Source organism: Schistocerca gregaria, chromosome 3 (genome assembly GCF_023897955.1).
Source record: "Schistocerca gregaria isolate iqSchGreg1 chromosome 3, iqSchGreg1.2, whole genome shotgun sequence".
Lineage (NCBI taxonomy): Eukaryota > Metazoa > Arthropoda > Insecta > Orthoptera > Acrididae > Schistocerca > Schistocerca gregaria.
The window spans coordinates 931,088,952-931,113,753 of NC_064922.1; the positions used below are offsets into that span (position 1 = coordinate 931,088,952).

General features: G+C 42.7%; 1 protein-coding gene across 1 annotated transcript in view; it reads left to right on the forward strand.

Annotated features, from left to right (window-relative positions):
* Nucleotides 1-24,802, forward strand: part of LOC126354783 (uncharacterized) — a 234,009-nt gene that overhangs the window by 181,497 nt on the left and 27,710 nt on the right. The window lies entirely within an intron of this gene.

A 24,802-nucleotide genomic window follows, 5' to 3' on the forward strand; every position in this document is an offset into this window, starting at 1 on the left:
TCTCAGTACAGCATCAGGATGGCCGCATCTACGTGTGGATGCTCAGTTTTTTTTTGTCATCACACAGTCCCCCATCTGAAGTGACGGTATGGGCTGCCATGGGCTAAACAGCACAAAAACCTGTGGTAGCCTAAATTGTGCAGAGGGGGGGGGGGGGGGGGAGTCACATTTCTGACTTAAGGGCCGTGCCGGTGGACTATCAAGGTCTTGGTGAAATTATCTTTCAACAAGATAGCGCAAGACCGCATTTTGCCAGGGCTCTACCGACCTACCTTGATACGGAGACTGTTCTGGCCAGCCCGTTCTCCACATCTTTCATCCCTTGAAAACATCTGGTGATGCGGATGCCATGAGGTCAGCAAGCCACCACTCTCCAGTCATTGCAATTGATAAATCTGGCACACTTTCGAAAAAGTATGGAATGACACATCCGTATCGTCCCTCCAAGCTTAGTTCCACACGATGGCCAGCTTTGATGCTACCAGATGTGGCAGCTCTTTGTACTAAATATCAACCTTGTACACATCCAAATCACCTACAAATTAAATCATGAACTCTTCCTACTAACCTGTTACTCGCGTAATGAGAAAAATAATTGTTATTTTTTGCTATTTACAAATATAATCCTGAGCTATGTAATTTGTTCAAAATCCTCAGAACGTGGTACGTCTTCTAGCGCTCCAACGGAAGGCAAAAAGAAAGGATCTCGTGCGAAGCAGTGATATAACTTCATTATCAAATGGCTCTGAGCACTATGGGACTTAACTTCTGAGGTCATCAGTCCCCTAGAACTTAGAACTACTTAAACTAACTAACCTAAGGACATCACATACATCCATGCCCGAGGCAGGATTCGAACATGCGACTGTAGGTAGCGGTCGCACAGCTCCAGACTGTAGCGCCTAGAACCGCGTGGCCACCTCGGTTGGCTAACTTCATTATCGGTTATCAAATCAAAGTCGATCTTGACATCTTACTAAAATATTTATGTCAGGTGAATTCCATTATTTCCTAACGATTAAGATATTTTTATGACAACATTGTAACATTGCCCGCTGATTACTTTCGTACCATACAATCCTTCCGAAACAGTGTTTTAGGACTCCTGTAGGACATTATACGTTTAATGTTTAAACCATTTTAATTCATTGCCCTATATTTTGCTACCAGTAGGTCTCATGTGCGACCAACTCAATTGTCTCATTCCAAAATTGTATCACGAATAAACAAAATTACCTTTAATATACGTTACGTAATATTTTGATTCAATCAGAAGGCTGTTTTGAAAAGAAACATTTATTCAGCGTACGCTGGAGCGCAGAACACCATGTTTCATACATTAAAATGTAATCAGAATGCATCGGCTCAGCTAATATTACTGAAACGGGAATCAGGATATTAAATCCTTCACAAATTTCGAAATATTAAACACTCGAAAAATCTGAGAGCAGTTACAGAATCGGCCCAAAGTCTCCTTTAACGTGAGACATTTTGTGCATAAATTCTGTCTTATTACATGTCGTAAAAATTTGACTTATTTTACTTCGCTAAGATGGCAGACAGGTTGTTGGTATAAATTGTAGTAAAGTGTTTAATATACAGCGGTGCAACAAAAATCCTCTTTAAGTGCAAACTAATGTGCGTGAAAATAGAGCTAGCCTCCAGCTAGCTCCATTCTCTTGTTAAATACATTTTTACACAACAGTTTGTGACATCACATTCCTGATACTTGAGGGGTGAGAAGCGGTGGGGGCGGGGCGAGGAGGGGGAAGGAGGGGGTGTCTTGATAAATATTTTGCGTAGACGCCAAGCGTCGCATGAGAGTGAACTGAAGCTGCGGTAGACCTGCAATACTCTTCATTTTTGTGAATGCCATCCAAATGTAGAACAAGAAATAGTACAATATCTGACGACTGGAGAACAGGAGACACTGTTTCCATCTTCAAGAAAGGCAATAAAAGACTTTGTAAAACCTACAGAGGAATAACCCTTATGAGTCATACAGACAAGATTTTTGAAAGAATTTTACTGAATCGAATAAGTGAAGAGATAGAAAAGGAGCTGAGTGAAGAATAGTATTTTCTATCCGTCAACTGATGGAAAAAAGTTGGGTGTATAACAAAAGGGTGATAATGGTTTTTATAGACATAGAAAAGGCATATGACTCCTCAGTTGACAGGGAAAGTTTCTGGGAAGAAATGAAGAAGATAGATATAGAAGATGGATACATTAATGTTATGAAGACAATGTTCAGAGGACACAATTTTAGAATTAGAACACCATTGGGGAACTCTGAATACTTGAAATAAGACAAGGACTTAAACAAGGAAGTATTCTATCTCCTGCACATTTTAATGTTGTGATGGTGGGAATGACTAGAGCAGTTAAAGATATAGTAAAAGAAAAAAAAGATGGTTTTTGCAGATGATAGGGTAATATGGGGTGATAAAGAGGTAGATGTACAGTTACAGCTTGATGAGTGGAAGAAAATAATGAATAGGTATGGATTAAAAATAAATAAAGATAAGAGTGAAGTAATGGTATTTGAAAGAGAGAAAGGAATAACGGAAATATTACTTTGAATGGAGAACCTCTCGAAGTGGTAGAAAGTTTCACTTACCTAGGGAGTGAAATATCTAGGAATGGAAGAATAACTAACGAAATTAATAGAAGGTTACAGGAAGGGAAAAATTTCTACCAAACAATAAAACACCTGATTTGGAATAATGAAGTTTCAGAAAGAGCAAAACTCCTTAAGTATAAGAATTATTACATCCCTATTGTCACCTATCGTGGAGAAATATGGACAATGACAGAAAGGGACTGGAGCAGACTGCAAGCAGGTGAAATGAAATTTCTCAGAGCAGTTAAGGGAAAAACAAGAATGGACAGAGTAAGGAATCTATAGATTAGAAAGGACCTCAAACAAAAAAGTATGAGAGAAGAAATCGAAAGAAAGAGATTAAGATGGTATGGGCATGTTAAGAGGATGCATGGGCAGAGACCCCAAAATTATGAAAGAACTACAGATGGATGGGAAAAGACCTAGAGGACGCCCAAGAACACGGTGGAAAATGGGAGTGAGAATATCTGTGGAAAGGAGAGGTGTGACCTGGCAGCAAGTGGAGGAAGAGAAGTGGTGGGAGGACCGAGCCAAATGGAGGGGACTCTTCAGCACCCAGACCCGGCAGTAGCTGGAGCGGGATTCGGATATAGATAGACACAAACAAGTCCGATATTTGTCATCATCGACTTCAGTGAGTCTCTTACAAAATAAATGATGAGTTTTGAAGACACGTTCTGCCTAGCAACATTCACATTGTTAAGCGTTACCGAAACCCTACAGCACAAGTGAACTTCGGAACCATAGACCTGGAGCTATCCGATTCATTACATTATTTTTGTGGTGTCACCGCCAGACACCACACTTGCTAGGTGGTAGCCTTTAAATCGGCCGCGGTCCGTTAGTATACGTCGGACCCGCGTGTCGCCACTATCAGTGATTGCAGACCGAGCGCCGCCACACGGCAGGTCTAGAGAGACTTCCTAGCACTCGCCCAGTTGTACAACCGACTTTGCTAGCGATGGTTCACTGACAAAATACGCTATCATTTGTTGAGACGATAGTTTAGCATAGCCTTCAGCTACGTCCTTTTCTCTAAATTCTAATTTCCTTGTCCTGTTCCAGACCTCATGCCAGCCTGCGTGAGCTAAAACGCGTGCACTTCGGCCTCCTCTAGTAACACGGTGTCGGCTCTCCTGCCCACCACAACAATTTTCATGAAATTCTATGCTGCCGTGCTATATTGAATGGGGCCGCGAACTTTATTTTTGTCGACCCAAAACATAGGTAACACCAGAAGCCTCACGAAAAGCGATATACAGGAATGTTTCAATCTGTGGAAGGAACTAATGCAGACGTGTGTAGTCATGTGGTTCTGACTTAGTAGGCGACTTAAATTGACTGAACCTTTGCCGTAAGCACGCCACTCTGTAGCATCAGTCTCGTTTATACGTGTAGGCCCTCGTACACAGCATTTTCCGGTGGAGCAGAACAACACAACTACTCATGCACAGCCACTGAGTTGACTGCTTTCGATTAAACCTGTCGCAGCGTACAAAGAGAGAGAATTCCAAATGACTGAACTAAGAGAACTGTTCAAGAGCGCCGCGCGGGATTAGCCGTGCGGTCTAGGGCGCTGCAGTTATAGACTGTGCAGCTGATCCCGGCGGAGATTCGAGTCCTACCTGGGGCATGTGTGTATGTGTGTGTGTGAGTGTGTGTGTGTGTGTGTGTGTGTGTGTGTGTGTGTGTGTGTGTGTGTGCGTGTGTTTGTCCTGAGGATAATTTAGGCTAAGTAGTGTGTAAGCTTAGGGACTGATGACCTTAGCAGTTCAGTCCCATAAGATTTCACACACATTTGAACATTTTTTTTGTTCAAGAGCGGAATTTAAATTCATGGTGAAATATTCGCTGATGGTATTGCTATCTGGAGTGAAAGAAAGTAGAGTTATAGGGCCTGTTGACTATAATTAACTCTCTAATATGGACCGAGAGTCAACCAAAGAGAGATGCAAGTAATGAAACGCAGCAGAAATGATACTAGCGGTGACGTAACATCGAAGCTGCGGCCCATGAAGTAAATGACGTGAGGGAATTCTACTAGCCTGGATATAGGAAGCAGCCTATGGCAAGCAAGGAAGTCTACTCGTATCAAATATAGACCTTAATTTGAGGATGAGATTCTGTGTACGTCTGCAGCATAGCGCTGTATGAAAATGAATCATGGTTTGGGGAGGAGGATCTGAACAGAGGAAAATCGCAGAGATTAAGGTGTGGTGTTACAGATGGATGCTGAAGGGAAAGTGGACAGGGGGTTCCCTGCAGAACCCGAAAGGCGAATAGTATGACAGACACTAACTAGATGGAAACTTCCTGGCAGATTAAAACTGTGTGCCGGACCGAGACTCGCACTCGGGACCTTTGCCTTTCGCCGGCAAGCTGTGAGGACGGGGAGTGAGTTGTGCTTGGGTAGCTCAGTTGGTAGAGCACTTGCCCGCGAAAGGCAAAGGTAACGAGATCGAGTCTCGGTCCGGCACACAGTTTTAACCTGCCAGGAAGTTTCGTATCAGCGCACACTCCGCTGCAGACTGAAAATCTCATACTGACTAGATGATGCGACAGGATAGTGAGAATAACTTCCGTGGTTGTAGAGGGGCATCGATTTTTGATGTAAGAGCGTTCGTAAGATGAAGGGTTTGGCGAAATCGTGGCGGCACAGTTCGCAACTCTTGTTGGTAATTTAGTAATGTACAGCCTTATTTCTCTTTTAGCAGACCTCGCACGTTAGTTACCCGTTTTATATGTATCAAATATAACTAAAACTTGGTGAAAAGTCGAAAAGGATTTAGAGTTCGGATGGTGTGAAAATTTCTTTGTGACTTTGTTATCAATGTAACACAGAACCACTGGCCGTATTCAAGATTCCTCTAAATTTGTTTTAACTTAAGAGATACGGACTTTTGGAGGAAAACGCCAACGCGACAGCGAAGCGTTGTAGTCTTTAGGTACTATATTCGTATTCGAGAGGACGGCGCCTGAAAACCGCGCACGGTCAGTCACACTTAGATTTTACGTGATTCTCCTAATTCGCTTTACCTGTGTGGTTTCTTTGAAAGAGCACGAACGGTTTTCTTCTCCAGCATTTCCCAACCTCCTCTCTAATGACGTTGCAGGCAGTGGGGACGTTAAATCCTAATTTTCCTTCCTTCCTACTTCCTTTTGGTTTACTACCGATATTTTGAAGGTATTGCGGTTTTTATACAAATAACATATATTTTACTCCAGCCATTGAATCTAAGCTACTGCTAACCTGAAAGCAAAATTTCATGTGCATCCATCACATCCAAAATTAATTATAATCATTCGTAGAGCATTTGTAAATGACCTTCATCGTTGGTAATTCATTGTTTTATTGGGGTATCTGAAGTCTATAATTGATATCTACGAGAATGGTGTTTATTTCATTTGTGTCCAAAATTTTCAAATGTGTGTGAATTGTTAAGGGACCAAACTACTTAGGTCATCGGTCCCTAGACTTACACACTACTTAAACTAACCTGTGCTAAGAACAAAGCACACACCCACGCTCGAGGGAGAACCCGAACCTCCGGCGGGAGGGGCCACACAGCCCGTGACATGACGCCTCAAACCGCGCGGCCACTTCGCGTGGCCATTTGTGTCCATTTCAGCAGTTTGCCACTGATTTTTTAACCAATTACATAAAATTTGTAGTCAGATGTTAATGCCCTCACAGGTGGTTTGTTGTAAACCGTGACATTAGAAATTCCGATCTAGGCATAGTGAAATACTCGTAGTACATGGCTTCTGAAGGCATCTGTTGTCGTGTGGACTACCGAATTTTTAAAGCATACCAAATATAATATATTTCAAAGCCGTTTGGATATAAGTTAAGAAAATTATGTATGGGGCTCTCTGTAAAATGAACGTCAGGCAAACAAGTAATCTGTTCGTAACTTTTTTTCAAGTTAAAGCTATTTCAAATTCAAGATGTACCCCATATTAGCTACGTAAATTCACAAATAATCAGTTAAAAGTTTTAACGCTGCTATGGATAATATTTTCCAATCTTCTTTTTTAGTGTCCGTCTGGTGCGGTATGGTTGGTATCTTCATTGTTTCATATACTCTACGCACACGTCTTGGTGGGGTAATGGTTCAAATGGCTCTGAGCACTATGGAACTTAACTTCTGAGGTCATCAGTCCCCTAGAACTTAGAACTACTTAAACCGAACTAACCTAAGGCCGTCACAAACATCCATGCCCGAGGCAGGATTCGAACCTGCGACCGTAGCGGTCGCGCGGTTCCTGATTGTAGCGTCTATAGCTGCTCGGCCACCACGGCCGGCCTTGATGGGGTAATTCCAGTAGAATCTTTATCCTGAGTATTTAGAGAGTGTTCCTCTGACAATAAGGACTGTAATTTGCATGCAACGTCCTAGACTGTTCACAGTCTTCACATACAAATTTTTACAGTGCTTCGATGAAACTTATTCTGGGCATTGGAGCGATCAGATGGTATTATTGCAAGCTATTGCAATACTCATTACAGTGTGATAGTCTACACATAGCAGACCGGTTGGAGGATTGACGACTTTCATTTTAACTGCCACGCACCTCCATAGTCTATGTCACCCATGAACGACTCTGTGGGACGTTCGACTAGGAGTTGACTGGCCCGAATTCTTGTAGTGGAAGACATGTTCATCGTCAATATTCTGTCGATGAGTGAGGAGACGGTTGTGGGTGGCAGCTTCTGATCACCTGATTTCAAGTAAATGTCGGACTGTATTACAATGTGTGAAGATGTTAAATTGGCGATCCCCTGCTGCTTTTCGAAATGAGTCGTCCTACACCATCAAACAAAAACCTTAAAAATGTTTAGTATGAAAAGATATCGCTTTCTCTACGGAGAATTATACCTACTTTCTTTAGGCGCGGCGTCTTTTTTTTTTTTTTTTTTCTTTTGACCGAAGCAAACAATAGTTATTATTCCTATGTTACCGCTTATATTTGGGAAAAACCATTGTGAAAACACTTAAGTCACTTTTAGAATTCTGTGACGAGTGTGTCTAGATCGGAGAATTGTGAGCAAAAAAGCAGTAAATATTGTATTAAATTCGTTCCGTGTGTTTGTTTTTAAATATATGTACTGCAACATTTTCGTGCGCGGTAATAGAGTAATCTGGAAAGATACTACAGTATAAGCGTGTCCTACAGAATGACCGGCTGTTGATGTGAGTACGCCGTGATGACATTGTGGAAATCATTCAAAACTCAAGAGATCCCACAGATGTCGATGACGATGACGAATCTGAAACCGAAGTCAGCATTGTAGCACATGTTCCCGCTCCACCAGAACTGTGGAACATCGTGAAAATTTAGCGCTCCTATTTAGATTGATGATGTCGAAAAATTAGACGGAAGTTTTATGCTCAGTAAGACACTGCAGCATACAGTAATAGAATTTTTCAAAAATAATTAAATAATAATATTCTTCCTACATACTAACAGTGTACAGTTTTGAGCAAACAAATCTAATTGTTGTACTGGAATACAGTTTGACGATAACGAGAAAACAGCTTCTTGGTTTCCTCGCACCCCTCTTCGAAGAGTACCATATCCACCAGAGTGCTGATTTCTTGGGGAGACGGACGCTTGCTAGGCAATGTCGTCTGGACAAAGTGACTTTTTCTAAATGAGTGCACATGTGATTTTGAAGTAGCAACAGAAAGGGCAGAGGCCGAGAGTGGACCGGAAGTAAAAAGAATCTTGCACGAAACAAATCGGAAGATAGGAAGTGGAAGTGCGATGAAAGGAAACTCATTAATTAAATAATTCAGGGAAAACTAATGTAATGCGAAATTATCTACGAAAAGGCGTCGGAAGTTTGGTGACTCAAGTACTTAATATAAACAATCGCGCTGTTTTTTGAGGAAAAGTACCTACCCGAAATGGTATTTAATATAAGATTTCGCAAACTTACTGGGAAATATGCCAGAGTGGCGATAACTGAAATATAACTAATTATAGAAACATATGAATATTTGTGAAGAGCTATAATAAAATGAAATCAGTGACTAAATAGTAAATTATTTTATTTTAAGTAGGTCAAAGTTATATATTAATTGGTTTTCTGAAAAAAAAAATTACGAAACATTTTGTTTTTAAGAGCGAAATATAGCAAAAAATTAACAGGTTAATTGTGAAATAAAAAGTGCCGGTGTCAAACAGTTTTCTGGTTAATTAGATCTATAAGAGTAACACCTGACCCTCGGTCTGCGCTGCTTTGCGGTTGTATGTTGGACTAGCGGCATTTCAACATCATACACAGGAAACGTTCTTTGTTCGAGCTTTTAAAGAATCAGAGGGAGTGCGGTTGCTGGATTTGTACTAAACATAACGAATATTATCCCACTCTATGGTTCTAAAGACAACGGCGAATGTGAGTGCGAACTCGAAGGTTGTCAGGTTGAAATTGTGCAAGAAACAGTGACTTGAGTTGCGAGTACTTCTTATTAGTTATTAACCGTAAAAAAAGATGAAGTTGCGTGTTCTGGCCCTACACGGGTCATTTCGGCCTCTGTAATGGCGTCATTCAACGCGGTACACTTCCCTCCTGGACGTTATCGTGTTTCTTGACCTTACAGCCACTATTAACCATTTGGGCACGTTCTCAGTTGGTCTCACAAGTTGAGTGCACCCCCTACCACTCCTCGCACCAAGGATAAATTCCTGGCGGTACCTGAGATCGAACCCAGCTCCTCCGCGTGGCAGTCAGCTTCAATGACCACACAGCTACAGAGGCGTAAAATTACTTATTCTAAAGAAGGACGCATTATCCCGCATATTTCAGTGTACAATGTTTCGGATTGTATCAAAACATCTAATCATGACTGGTAACAGGCACACAGTCACAGCATCTGCTTCACCTTCCTTTGTTCAGGCTCTCAACAAAATAAGTTTCGATAGTCTCAATTAAATTTGTGACATCAGGTTACCTCCCATTAGGAAAGTGTGTGCACCTAGCGACTGTTTTGTAATTTATAAATGATAGAGAACAGCAATGAGTTGTCCCTTTTTTTTTTGCAGGTTTTATTACGCAAATCCAGATTTCCGCTAGTGCCTATCCATTATGAATGCACCATTTTTTAATCTCGATGCATGTTAGTTCGCGGTTGTTCGGGCGTCAGTCACAGTTCTTTGACTACTATTGACTACTATTCATTCAAAGAAATGTGACTAACGCTCGAACAACAGGGAGCCAACATGCATAGAGATTAAAAAATGGTGCATTCGTAATGGCTAGGCATCAGCTGGAATATGGATTTGCGTAATAAAACCTAAAACGACTCATTGCTGCGCTCTATCGTTTATAAATTTGTGACAGCTAAATGAACGTTTTAACGATAGCAAGAAGAGAACGTATGTAACATTCGTTTAACATGAATTTTTTCTAGCGGGAAAAAATATTCCGATCACCTCTGTTTCATATCAAACATCTTTCATTCTACGTAAAATGTAAATGATTCTTGTAAAATGTAGGATTCGGTGGAACAAAATACTAACCCCCAAGAGCGTATTTTGAAATATTGCATGCTATATGTTTGATTAATTTTGAGACAAGGACATAAATAGAATGACAGAGAACAATTTACACAGAAGGAAATGCACTTCAGCATAACATATGCAGCGACTTGTTACCAGCAAGTAATGGATACGAGAATACGACAGGTAACGAGAGCAATGTAGTATTAAACTGGAAGTTAGTAATTTCTACTCCCAACACCATCAAACGTTCTTTGCTGCGGGAGGGGAAACAGCTGTACGTGCCCCTATTGCTCCTACCCCTACGCCCCCCACAACGCATCACAATAGCAGTTGTACTTCGCAAAAGACGAGAGCCAACATCCAGGGATGAAAAGTTTCTATGGCTGCTGGGTCTACCCTTCTGGATGTCCCAACCACGACTTTATTCCAACTGCTTGCTCATGTTAAAGACGAAAGTAGAACAAGGAGTAGAAATGTCCATACGAAAACATGTGGAAAACAAGCTTAACCGATGAGGAACAAAACGCTACCGCCGCTTCACGGCACCTTGCAAAAGCTAGAGGCACAGCTGCCCGTGTAACGCCGGGTGCCAGCTATTAGGCAACCTTTCCCTCGGCAGAGCCGCGTGCCGCTGGGCGCATGCGCAGGCGCGACTTCGTCTGACTTGGCGACCTCCCCCCCTCCCCCCACCCTCCTTCCTGTGCGGCGTCAGAGAGGGCCGCCCTCTCCACTGGAGCACCCTACACACCGCCGCCTCACTTTCACGCTCTCTTTCGCCGCCGCCCTTAAAGTTCCAGCATTCGCACACTCTCTTCTATACACACATACAGGGTGTTACAAAAAGGTACGGCCCAACTTTCAGGAAACATTCCTCACACACAAATAAAGAAAAGATGTTATGTGGACATGTGTCCGGAAACGCTTAATTTCCATGTTAGAGCTTATTTTAGTTTCGTCAGTATGTACTGTACTTCCTCGATTCACCGTCAGTTGGCCCAGTTGAAGGAAGGTAATGTTGACTTCGGTGCTTGTGTTGACATGTGACTCCTTGCTCTACAGTACTAGCATCAAGCACATCAGTACGTAGCATCAACAGATTAGTGTTCATCACGAACGTGGTTTTGTAGTCAGTGCAATGTTTACAAATGCGGAGTTGGCAGATGCCCATTTGATGTTTGGATTAGCACCGGGCAATAGCCGTGGCGCGGTACGTTTGTATCGAGACAGATTTCCAGAACGAAGGTGTCCCGACAGGAAGACGTTCGAATCAATTGATAGACGTCTTACGGGGCACGGAACATTCCAGCCTATGACTCGCGCCTGGGGAAGACCTAGAACGACGAGGACACCTGCAATGGGCGAGGCAATTCTTCCTGCAGTTGACGATAACCCTGATGTCAGCGTCAGAGAAGTTGCTGCTGTACAAGGTAACGTCGACCACGTCACTGTATGGAGAGTGCTACGGGAGAACTCTTCTTTGGATCAAATCTTCCTCCTCTATCAATGCTGTCTAGTACAGATCCCAGACTGACGAGCAATATTTAAGTACTGCGCGAGGAAAGGTTTCGTAAGATACCTCCTTTGTGGGGGATGGACTACATTTATTAACGATTCTCCTAATGAATTGCAGTCTGCGAGGAGTGTGACGTGGTCGTTCCACTTTAAATAGTTCCGTATGTATCCTACCAGACGTCTAATGGTTGTCACTACTTCCAGTGAGTGTTCAGCAATAGTGTAAAAATGAAATATCGTATGGCATTGTTGGCCGGGAGTCCCCGTCGTAGGAAGTTCAGCCGACGAGTGCAAGTCTTATTTCAGTCGACGCCACATTGGACGACTTGTGTGCCGGTGATAAGGATGAAATTATGATGAACACAACACAACAGCTAGTACAGGAGCGGAGAAACTTCCCAAACCTGCCAGGAATCGAACCCGGGTCCACTGTATCGGAAGCAAGCATGAAACCCCCCCCCCCCCCCCCCCACCACCACCACCACCTAAGCAGGTGGACAGCATAGTGCTCAGAGACATTTGAACATTTTGTATATATATTTTTCCGCCTATTTGTATGCAATACTCTACATTTACTTGTGTTAACGTCAACTGCGTAGTACAATATTCTGGCATAACGACTTAAAGTTAACGTTTACATTTGAAGATTACCCCTCGTTACGAATGACATCTGTTCTGTTTCATAAGAAAGGTTATGAAAGACTATTTATCTACAGTAGAGACGATGATGACAGCAATGAAAATTTTGTTTTTCGTACGCTGCTACACGTTGCGCGGTAAACAAAACTAGTATCAACGACATCCGTTTATCACGCTTTATGTATTATTGTGTTGGGAGTATTCTGTTCGATTCGCTACAATGGAGAAACATGCTGTCGTAAAATTACTTGGGAAGAACGATATTTTGTATGAGAAGGACAACTGGGTTTAACGTCCCGTCGACATCGAGATCATTAGGGACGGAGCACAAGCTGGGATTGTATCGGGGCTGGAGAAGGAAATCAGCCGTGCCCTTCCAAAGGAAACATCCCGACATTTTCCTGCAGCGATTTAGGAAAACCTAAATCTGGATGGCAGACTCGGGTTTGGACCGTCGTCCTCCTGAATGGGACTCCAGTGTGCTCATCACTGCGCCACCTCGGTAGGTAATATTTCGGTCGTGATGGAGGCGTCTGTTATCGTTCAGACACATTTTAAAATGTCACAATCGCATACAGGAAATTATCGTCACTTGCCGACTTCAGGTGATGTAGCAAAGAAGTAGTTCACTTGTTACCACTTTGAGAAAGTCTCTTTTCACTGATAATGTGGTTTTCTTGGCGTATGTGCGAAGGTTGGCAACACCCAAAACTAGTAATTTTTCCTTTTGCAACTTTATGGCACTGTGACGAATGAAAATCCATTTGAGAATTTCAACCACAGTCGGTGGGGGATTATTACAAGAGCTCTAGCCAGTCACTGTCAGCCGTTAAGAATTAGGCTACTGAATTCAGACTCGATCATACTTGTCTTGAGTGGTATGGCACTGGCCAATCGAAGATTACGGGTGTATGAAATATCTGACGTCATACAGTTATCAGGATAAAGACTATAGTACATTTTACATGAAAACCTGGCTGCAACAGTATTTTGCTCATATTGGTGAGACATTTGTCGCATAGTGAAATCCTATCAGTCAGGATGTTCAAAGAATCTTAAATCATTTGTTAATATGCAGACACTTCCAGTGTGATCAAGTAAATCGAAATGAAAATGAACGATGTGACAAATCATCTCTCTGTGAAAAACCGGAAATTATAAAAAAAAAAAAAAAAACGCTGGCTCTGGTGCCAGAAGACCGGTGAACCATAATTCAGGTAGACAGTGAAAAAAGAAAAGACAAGTCATGTACCAGCTTTCAGTAAAATGCACGACATTTTGAACGCAACACCCAGTGGGTTCCACGGCTGCTCACGTCCATTTCCATTGAACGTATTAAAGCTGTCTGAGCCCTGTCCAGATGACTTCTTTAATCGCCACATGGACGAGTGCTGGGTCTATCAATGTAACCACGAGGCAAAAAAGCAAAGTGGGCATTGGAAACATTCGTTTTCATCATTACCAGGAAAGGGAAGGACCCACCATCGCCGCACATTGTGCTGCCGACTGGTTTTGGGACTGTCATGACTTTTTGGGACTGTCATGACTTTTTGTTGGCAGATTAAGCTGAATATTCACTCACAGGAGGATATTATTGAGTCCTCCTGAGGACAGAGGCTGCCAAGACGATGAGTCGAGTTAAGATGTAAGATGCTCATGGGCGTAGTTCCACTCTACGACAACGCCTCAGGTAGGACACGGTTACACGTGCTGCTTCAGTCACTTCAGGTGGATGCCGGGACAATTCTTCCAGTAGAGCCTTCGTCAAACTGTTTCCTCATCGTTGTAATACACATTAATGCTCTGTCGCTTACGATGTTGATGTTGACAGGAAGTCCATTTATAAACTTTGTTATTTCCGTTATTTCCTTCTTCAACAAATTTAAATTCTCGTTGCGACATAAGTTGTATTATTCTTTTACAATATTAAACACAGTTTGATTAACTACGGATCAGGTTTTTTTTTTTTTACTCGTCTAGTAATAGAATACGCCCCATCAAGCGTACTATGACGCTAAACCTCTTTCTGACAGCGCTGGAAAACTGTGTCGGCTGATTGCGTTTGTGTCCAGAAATGAAAAGCTGTTGTCGTAGTTTTGTTGGCTCTTTTCATCCAACCTGTCATTCTGGCTTCAGCGTCAGGAAAATAATTGGACATTTGAAAGCTCTTTTGTTACAAACTGCAGCGCAATTTCACATTCGGTCTCTTTGATTTCAGTAACTACGCAATCCCTCTGGAGTAGTTTTGCCTTCTCATCTTCTTTGGATAAACATACGCAACTGTACTCATATTGTGGTTGGAGCTCATTTTTTTCCGTGTTTGTTCTTATATATATATAATCACGAAAATATGCTTTCGTTTTGAGCAAACACAAATTCCTCTTCCTCGACACCCAAACGTGCCATGAAATCAGTATTGACATCAGAACATAAGATAATGGCAGCACCATAGTTTAACATTAGCAAAGTGGAAAACGCAAAGACGATGGTGAAACTTCACCGAAACACGATTAGAAAAGAAGAATCTGTGTTCACTCAAAACAGAAGCATAGTCCCATAATTACACTACTTGCCATTAAAATTGCTACACCACGAAGATGACGTGCTACAGACGCGAAATTTCACCGACAGGAAGAACATGCTGTGATATTCAAATGATTAGCTTTTCAGAGCATTCACACAAGGTTGGCGCCTGCCCCGACACCTACAACGTGCCGTCATGAGGAAAGTTTCCAACCGATTTCTCTTACAGAAACAGCTGTTGACCGGCGGTACCTGGTGAAACGTTGTTGTGATGCCTCGTGTAAGGAGGAGAAATGCGTACCATCACGCTTCCGATTTTGATAAAGGTCGGATTGTAGCCCATCGCGATTGCGGTATATCGTATCGCGACATTGCTGCTCGCGTTGGTCGAGATCCAATGACTGTTAGCAGAATATGGAATTGGTGGGTTCAGGAGGGTAATACGGAACGCCGTGCTGGATCCTAACGGCCTCGTATCACTAGCAGTCGAGATGACCGACATCTTATCCGCTTGGCTGCAACGGATCGTGCAACCACGTCTCGATCCCTGAGTCAACAGATGGGGACGTTTGCAAGACAACAACCATCTGCACGAACAGTTCGACGACGTTTGCAGCAGCATGGACTATCAGCTCGGAGACCACGGCTGCGGTTACCCTTGACGCTGCATCACAGACAGGAGCGCTTGCGATGGTGTACTCAACGACGAACCTGGGTGCACGAATGGCAAAACGTCATTTTTTCGGATGAACCCAGGTTCTGTTTAGAGCATCATGATGGTCGGATCGGTGTTTGGCGACATCGCAGTGAACGCACATTGGAAGCGTATATTCGTCATCGCGATACTGGCGTATCACCCGGCGTGGTGGTATGGGGTGCCATTGATTACACGTCTTGGTCACCTCTTATTCACATTGACGGCACTTTGAACAGTGGATGTTTTACGATCCATGGTTCTACTCTTCATTCGATCCCTGCGAAATCCTACATTTGAGCAGGATATTGCGCGACAGCACGTTGGAGGTCCTGTACGGGCCTTTCTGGATACGGAAAGGCCTGCACATTCTAAGACGGCAGATGGCAGCACCAGCCCTGGGAGAGAATATAAAGCGTGTCGAGGGGGCGCGGAAAACGGTGCAATCGTTGTTATAATCCGGAAACGGAACGATTTTCCAGTGCACGAAAGGACATGATCAGTGCCTTTTGGGACAAGGGTGGAAGCAATTCTGAAATAGCTAAGTTTGTAAACCGTTCGCGTGCCGCCATGGTCAAAGTATACAACGCATGACAAAATGGCGCACCACGGGACTTAGATGACATGGTTGAAGGACGGCTGCAGAGATGTGTACGGACCAACAGACGTGTAACTGTTGAGCAGCTGGTAGCCCAGATGAACCAATTGGGCTACCAACAGTGTCTCCTCAACGACCGTACAGCGAACATTTCTGCGTAAGGGCCTATGCAGCAGGCGCCATTTTCATTCACTCATGTCTACTGCTGTTCGTCGGCGACAAAGACTGGAAACTGCACGCCCTTACTGCAGCTGGACTTCCACTGAGTGACGACAGCCGAACTACTGAGATGAATCATGTTTTATGGTCCATCAGACAGAAATCAAACACTTTGCAACAATTGTCGAAAGGGCCCAGTCTGGAAGGGTGAGAATTATGGTCTAGGCAATACTGTAGTGGCATTCCCTAAGTGGTCACAATGGATCAGCAGAACTATGCACCTATCTCTATTTTTCCCCGGCACGATGGCATGTACCAGCAGGACAATGAAACTTGTCACACTGTTCACAGTGCACCTGCGTAGTTCGAAGACTAGCAGACTGAGTTTACCATACTTCGCTGGCCACGACTCACCAGATTAAAACCATATCGAGAACCTGTGGTACCACCTTGATCGGGCTGCTCCAGCCATGGACTCCGGGACCACGGAGAAACGTAGCGCAACTGGCCGCAGCACAGGAGTTGGCCTGGTCCCACATCCCTGTCGCTGCCTTCCAGAACCTGACTGACTCTCTACGTTCACACCTTACAGCGGTCCTCGCTGCAAAAGGTAGTTACTCAGGCGTTTGACAGATGGTCGCATTAACGTGAGTGGACAGTAATTAAGTACCAAAACTTGTCACTGGAAGATATATATGCAATAATACTGATGTGGAGTTTATTGCGATTAAACTCAGCAACAGCTTTTGCGGCAGTGGATATTTTTCAAATGAATCAGCTCTCAGTTATGCAATTTATTTGACTGCGGTATTAGAAGGACTGTAAAACATTTAACACTGATTTATTCTCATTCACATCCAAAGACACCAGGATACTCCGTATTCGTTCAGCTTATCATTCTGACAGTTGGTTTGTTAACGAAAGGCAGGATGCCTCAGAAATGTTGCGACATACTTAGAGGGAGTCTGGAAACGTCATCCAACGACACTACAGACCGTAGAGGTTACAGGTTCAGGCACCCAACACTAAGCCACCCTTTCGGCAGAGAAAGTGACTTTCTGCGTGACGGTCCGTAGACGGAACGTCTGACAATGTAGTTTGTTATTCAATGATCGCAACTCATTGCCACGATCGCGAGTGGAGAAGATGGAATTAGCTGATGCGTGGACTGGTCTTGTCTCCTGTGAATCTGATGCTCAGTTCCCTTGGTGGAAGAGGGTTTCGAACTTGGGTTTCCATCTACAGTTTATTTTCGTCCTGTATACTGTAAAAAAACATTGGAGATTTCAGAGGGTTCCAGGAGAATAAACTGCAGATGGAGACCCATCTCATAAACCGCCATCCACCGAGGCCAGAGCGCATCACTTACGTTGAAGACAAGGCCTTTCTACGCAGCAGATTGCTCCATTCTCTCAAATGAATAACAAAAAACATTGCGAGACGTTCCACCTAGGGACCGACAGCGTACAGAGTCACATTTCCTGCTGAGGGGGTTGCCTACTGGTAGGCGCCAGCGCCTATGTCTTCAATGCTCTGCATCGCCATTGGATGGCATTTCTGGACATGGGTTCCTGCCCTCGATTTGTTTCTCAATACACCCTCTACAACCCCTCGAATTTTGTCGCAATATATCTGGGACATCCTGGTTATTTGTTATCGTTGTCATTATTAACAATTTTGTCACTGAATTTTTGTACACATTCCATATTCAGGGTGGGTATAATAAAACTGAACGGAAATATATTTCAGTAACACTGTTACGGAATTGATCTTTGTTAACGAACATCACTGAAGGTGGTGGAAATGGCCACTGTTGACATCGATGCAGCGCTGTGCTTGATTTATCAACCTGTAAGACACGTGTAGCAGCTTTGCGTGGGAGACAGCAGCAATAGAGTTTTCTGTGTTCTGCTGTAGAACTTCCTGTGTGTAAGTCTTCTTTGAGTACGCCTAAACCTCCAGCTTGCCTCTTAGGTAACAGTCACTGGGAGAGAGGTCAGGCAATCGAGATGGCCAGTAGAATTGCACTACCTCTGCTGATTGTCAAAAATGGTCCAGATGGCTCTGAGCACTATGGGACTTAACATCTGTGGTCATCAGTCCCCTAGAACTTAGAACTACTCAAACCTAACTAACCTAAGGGCATCACACACATCCAAGCCCGAGGCAAGATTCGAAAGTGTGACCGTAGCGGTCACGCGGTTCGAGACTGAAGCGCCTAGAACCGCACGGCCACACCGGCCGGTTGCTGATTGTCCTCTCCTCACCGAACACCTCATGCACTCGTGGCAAGGTTGTCAAGACGGTGTCTGCTGTTCCTCCATCTTGCTTTTGTTATACTTAGAGTTGTTCACATTCCATGACTGAATCTTTATATGGATTAAACAGTTTCCGGACATGTCGGTTAGTATAAACACTTTGGTGAAACAATCATGTTACGATGCGGACATCAGACATCGCGCATCAAACACCGTTCTTGATATTATGCATCAGGTGTTCAGAGTGGATTTTCTGATGCATAATGTTGCACGTTCCGTGAGTTAATATACCAATACAGGCTAATACAGGCTTCACAGATGAAATGAAAAACTGAGGAGCCAAAAGTATTGATTGTACTTACTCAGAAACCACTCCAACTCAACACATGGAAGTTTGCCTCAACACTTTAAGTCACGCACAGCAATAACTTTGTAATGATGCTGATGTAGGTCCATTTTGATAATGATTCAACTCTATGATCTCTTAATTCCCAATAGCGCAGATTTCGTCGAAGCTTGTTCCCGACTTCCCTTCACTTGAACTCTTTTCGGATACTTACTGATTTTATTCGCTACAGAGCCCTTTCGCGTCATTTTCACATTACGTTCTCCATTTCAGACTTTGTTGGAGGTTTCGCAAATAGATTCCCCGTGTTCAACTCTCGCGCAGACGGTTCTCCGCTAGTTTTCCACGAATTGTGCTTCACGTAGCACACGACAATGAACACGCGCTGTTTTGTCATGAGCACTGGTTTTCGGAGCATTCTGATGGTCGCTAAATACAACTTCTGCCCTCACTCACTCGAACGTAATTACACAGCATAGTACTCAGTCCAGGAAATGTGCATGTGTAGATGCGTGACAGCAATGTATTGGTGCATTTTCAATGACGGGCAGTCCTCCTGTTCAATAAGAAAGCACACTTTTTTGCCCGCCTTCATATCAACGACAAATTTTCCACATAGTCTGTCTAAACACATCAAATTAGATCGGTACCTACAAATTTAATAAGGAACACTGGATCAATGGGTTTCAAATCACAGACCAGCCGTCTAATTCTCTTTTCCATGGTTTCCCTAAAACTATTAAAGGAAATGCCGGGATGGTCCTTTGAAAAGGATGCTGCTCAGTTACTTTCCCGTCCTTGTCCGGGGATGAGACCGTTTTCTACGGATCTAACGGTCGACAGAACGTTAACCCTAACCATTCTTTATTACGTATTTTCGTAGCAATATAACGCAGTAAACAAAGCAAATACATATCAGTATATTATTTTATACCCTACCTGAATTACAGTTTTATTTATCCGAGCATATGAATTAAACTGAGCTGACAGCATACAAAAAATAAAAATTAATTTTGTGGTGCGCTCACGCAGCTGTTAAAGACAACTTTTCACGTAATGTTTTCCCGCTACTGGATTTCGATCTTTCACTCCCTATCCGGAGGGGCAGGGAGAACTTTTTTATAAAACGCTGTACGTTTCACCACATTTCAGCCAACTGTCATTTTATTTTTCGGTCTATAACGCAATCCCCTAAAATTACTTTTTGTTTATAAAATCTACTGTTGTACACAACATAAACCCATCCAATTTCACTTATATTTTCGTTTGTTATTAACTAACGACGGCGCTTTTTCATTAAATATGTAAGTGCAACCTACGAGGGTTGTTTTTTAATTAAGGGCCGTTCGCGCGTATAGTCCCGTAGTTCGCGCGGACGCCGCAACAGGCCACCGCGCCACTTGCCGGCATCCTTCCCGTTCACAAAGTTGCAGCTCTGTAGCTGACGTGTACGCATCGCTGTGCTACTTTATAATGTTTACGATTACTGAATCGCCCGCCGCTTGTGAGATACGGTCAGCGATGCGTTTTTTGACCGCGAGAAGCCTATCAGCTGCAGAAATTCATCGTCAGTTAACAGAAGTTTATGGCTTGAATGCAATGAGTGATGGTAAAGTGCGTCAGTGGGTTAGAGAGTTTAAAAATGGCCGTCAAAACGTCCATGACGAAGAACGATTAGGCCGGCCCTCTGTGATCACTGATGATTTGGTGGCTGCAGTCGAAACAAAGATTCGTGAGGACAAAAGATTCACAATTTCCACTCTTTTTTTGGAATTTCCACAAGTTTCAAGATACCGGTTTGTACAAAATTATGTCTGAAAACCTTAACTTTAAGAAACTGTGTTCTCGGTGGGTACCCAGACTCCTCACAGAAAGGGAAGAGATTTGCCACTTCATTGGACATTTTGATTCGTTACGAGGAAGAAGGGGATGACATGTTGAGTCAAATTGTCACTGGAGATGAAACATGGGTATCCCATATCACTGCCGAAAGCAAGCGACAATCGATGGAATGGCGACACACAAACTCACCCGTCAAGGTCAAAGCCAAACAGACGATGTCAAAGCGCAAGATTATGGCAACTGTGTTCCGGGACTGGCGCGGTGTTTTGCTAGTGGACTTTATGCCACTAGGAACGACAATTAACTCAGATGCCTACTCTAAAGAAGCTCCGCAGAGCAATTCAAAACAAAAGGCGCGGCATGCTGACAAAACGAGTTTTGCTCCTGAACAATAACGCTAGGCCTCACACCTCTCAAAAGACTCGGGATTTGATTTATTCTTTTGTCTGGGAAGTTTTGGACGATGCACCATTCAGCCCCGACCTTGCTCCTAGCGATTTTCACCTTTTCTGGTACCTGAAACACCATCTTGGCGGGCAGCACTTCAGTGACGATGATGAAGTGAAAGCGGCCGTGAACTCTTGGCTGTCGGAGCAGGCGGCCGAATTCTTTGAAGAGGGAAATAAAAACTTAGTTGTACGGTATGATTAATATAGTTGTTTCTGACCTAGACACTGATATAAAGATGCTTGGAGGCACCAAAATCTTTTAGGGAGAGAACTGAGCAACACTAATTTATGTAACCTTTATCGACTGAATCTCGAACGACAGGATGTTGCTGTTTCCCTGGCCTTAGGAGACAGCCTTTCAGAAGAAACAGAGGAAGCACTATTTCCTGCCATTTACGGACAGAGGAGTGATTTCCGGTTGATTACAATTGATGTAAACAGAGACTAAATCCTGGTAAATGTCTCCTCCTGTTACATTGAAAGTGATGCCTTGTGAATGTTCCACAAATCATTTTCTGCCGTAATCGGTAACTGTGTTTCTGATTCTTGGACTTGTGTTACTTTCAGTATCTGGTTCATCTGAACAATGGCGTTTGAGGTGCTAACGGTAGATGGTTCGGTCTTCTCACCATTCTCAAAGCATCTCTGGTATTCTCTCTGAAGATTCTCTTTGAGACATTTATATTCTGGTGTTATAATATTAGTGCCCATTAACTTTCTTGACAAGAGACAAACGTGGTATTACTTTGCTTCCTGCTACACAATTTCCACAAATAAATTCTTCGGTTACTTCACATAATGGTTGCAAAAGTGTAACGGCTTCTTCTATAACTGACGTTTGTTAATCACTGACCATATTTGGATCTCCGGGTTGCTTCAGCAAATCAGAGTTCACTAAATTCGATAAAGAAATGAAACATTAAAGCATTAAAAATATCGAGTTCCATTTTGTGGGGCCCGCAAGACTTCGTTGCGCCACTTAATGAGCCATTACTGTTAGGTTACCGGAAAAGAAGATAATCGGTGCATTTGAGATGTGGTGCTACAGAGGAATGTTGAAAATTAGGTAGACTGATAAAGTAAGGAATGAGGAGATTTTCTGCAGAATCATCGAGGAAAGGAACAACTTCCATGGTACTAGAGTGAGATGCAGAGGGTAAAAACTGTAGAGGAAGACAGAGATTCTAATGCATCTAGCAAGTTATTGAGGACGTATGTTGCAAATGGTACTGGAAGATGAAAAGGTTGGCATAGGAGAAGCATTCGCGACAGGCGCGATGACTCAGAAACTTCTGTTAGGGCGCTAATGTTGGCAGCAATCATACACAAACACAAGCGACACGAAGTGTTCCGACTTGTGCCGACGTTACACGATGCGTACTGCGTGACAGGGGGCTTCTTTCCTAATCAAGCTATCGACAGCAAGTCAAGACTCACCAGATTTTAAAATAAGAAAGGAAAAAAAGAAACAATTAACACTGTGGACAATATATTATGTAAAATTAGTTCATATGAAATAAATGTCAATATACCCCTAACTGAGTACCGAAATAATTAAGTTTTTCAAAATAAAATTTATTAGTCAGTTGGAAATATGTTTTTATTTTGCTTTACCTGTTTCGATAAATTAATTTTTCATCTTCAGAAGCGTACAAAATTAGTGCTATTATAAATCTCTAGATATTGGCTGCACTCTTTTGTAAAATATAAGAAGTGTCATACCGAAACTTAATTAGTATTGGTTTAGCAGATATCAATAATTTTCTTCATAGAAGCACAGTGCCATGATGTGTCCAAAAATGTACATATTGTATGTGATTACTGTAAACACAGATTGTCAATTTACTGTTAGTGAATCACACCTATGAACGTATCAAGCTGTTGTGCTAGCAGCAAGGAACATGTATAAAATGATATAAGAAGTATAATAAGATGTATAAAGAAGCTACATTTAACGCAGTTGAAAACCATGTTACCTAGTTCTAACATATAAATGGAATGGTCTAATTTTCACATTTTATAAGAGATGCTAAGCAATCAAAGTAGTGTCTGTTTTTAATGTAAGTTGATAACTCAACATATCTTTCGAATTAAGGTGGAATTCTTCTAAAAAGGCTCATTTGGAGCCCTTGTCAACTATATGCAAAATTTCCATGTTAAGCAGGGGTAGAGGAAGAAGAGTGTGTATCTCCATTTTGAAATGTTCTGCAAAAGTTCACTTATATGTACCCTCACAGTCTTTGTTGAGTAGTGCTCGCGAAAGTGTGTTTTAAATGCTCATTCTATTGGCCCCATCTGTATATAAAAACTCGGAGATATTACACATTAATCAAATGAAACTATGTGGTTCCAGAGACCTTTTCAAGTCTCAGACGTCTATGATGTCTGTATGCAGATTGAATCAGTAAATGAATATTTTTACTGCGTTCGAACCCCTTCATTGGTATAAATTTTCTTTCTCACGTCAATCTACATGTATACACAATTAAATTGTTTTCCAGAATGAAATTTACACTCTGCAGCAGGGGTGTGCAATGATATGAAATTTCCTGGCAGATAAAAACTTTGTGCCGAAACGAGACTCGAAGTCGGGACCTTTGCCTTTCGCAGGCAAGTGCTCTAATTTCTAAATTACACAAAGACGACTCAAGAGCGTCCTTCAAGCTTTAATCTGCCGGGAAGTTTCAGATAAGTACACACTCGGCTGCAGAGTGAAAATCACATTCTGGAAAACATCCCTCAGGCTGTGGCAAAGCGATGTCTCCGCGGTATCCTTTCTTCCAGGAGTCCTAGTTCTGCAAGGTTCGCAGGAGAGCTTGTGTGAAGTTTGTAGGAGACGAGGTACTGGCAGAAGTAAAGCTGTGAGGACAGGCAGCGAGTGTTGCTTGGGTAGCCCATATGAGTCTACACGGTATCTCAACGGGTTAGCTCCCTTCTGTAATAAAAAAAAAAAAAAAAACTGAGTGAATGGATCAACGAAGAACCTGAACGGCTGTTATCGAACGTCCGCCCCCCAACAAATTCAATGAAGAATGTAGAACAAAATGAGATAAAAAATGGGAGAGTATCTGCCCGCGAAAGCCAAAGATCCCAAGTTTGAGTCTCGGTCTGACACTCAGCTTTAATCTCCAGAAGTTTCATAATTACATTGTGTTTCAGATGCCCCAGATTTGTGGAATCTGTTAGATGGAGGGCTCTCTTTGTGTATAAAGAGTAACTTGGAGGTTTTATTGGTGGTAAAGGACACAGTGATGTCACATGTTTTGAACAAATCAGCTATATGATATAAAAGGTCACCTACAGATGTGATTGTAATGTATTACTTAACAGTGAGGCCAGTTACTTTCTCTTCCCTCCCCAAAGACCATGCTAGATTACTGAGCATGAATCCCCAGACACCAGCTTTATGTTCTCAAATTAAGTTTCGTAAAAGACTAGCCTGTTCGTCCAATTGTTTATGGAATTTTTTGTATCTCGCTTCAATAGGCGGCGCGTAGGTCTGCTCCTGTGAAGTGCTTCTGTAATATAGGTGGAGAGTGAAGGAAGCGAGCAGGGCCAGGAGAGGTGGAGCACTTCGGTACTGCATGTAACTAACACACAAGTAAATAACAAGGGCTTACATAAGTTTGGCTAGGATGAGCACTTAGGTG